A 634-nucleotide genomic window follows, 5' to 3' on the forward strand; every position below is an offset into this window, starting at 1 on the left:
AAGACATGGCGCCGGGATTGAGGAGATCCTCGAAGTATTCCTTCCACCGTCCAACAATGTCCCCAGTTGAGGTCAACAGCTGCCCACCTCCACTGTAAACAGTTTTGGCAGGGCACTGCTTCCCCCTCCTGAGGCGTCAGGCGGTTTGTCAGAATCTCTTCAAGGCCGAATGTGAGTGGGGAAAGACTTTAGATTAGATTAGATGACAATGGACCAAACTTTGACCTTGTGAAGTTTTGTCTTGCTTTGGTAGTTAACAGCAAATGAACAATCCAAAAGATGTAATGTGAAAACTCTTTATGATAAAAAAAAAAAGCATTTTAGGAAGAGGGGGATATTTCTAGAGGAATGGCACAATGCAACATGAAAAATACTGAATTTGATTTGATTTATATCAGTTCTTGGGACTATACCACTGGGGACCTCCCCCGAGAACTACATACCTTCAAGTGCTTTTTTCTGTTTGTACCTGCACATAGGTTTTTTTTATAAATACCCCATGAATAGGCACCTTGTCTTTACTCATCACAGTTCCTTGCATTCAATTTTTCTTTAATTTCTTTGTGCTTTATTTTATTCCACTGATAAAGAATACCTAAAAACAGGCTGATTATAATGGCTTTTTTAATAGACA

This window comes from Monopterus albus, unplaced genomic scaffold (assembly GCF_001952655.1).
Source record: "Monopterus albus unplaced genomic scaffold, M_albus_1.0 scaffold29.1, whole genome shotgun sequence".
Classification (NCBI taxonomy): domain Eukaryota; kingdom Metazoa; phylum Chordata; class Actinopteri; order Synbranchiformes; family Synbranchidae; genus Monopterus; species Monopterus albus.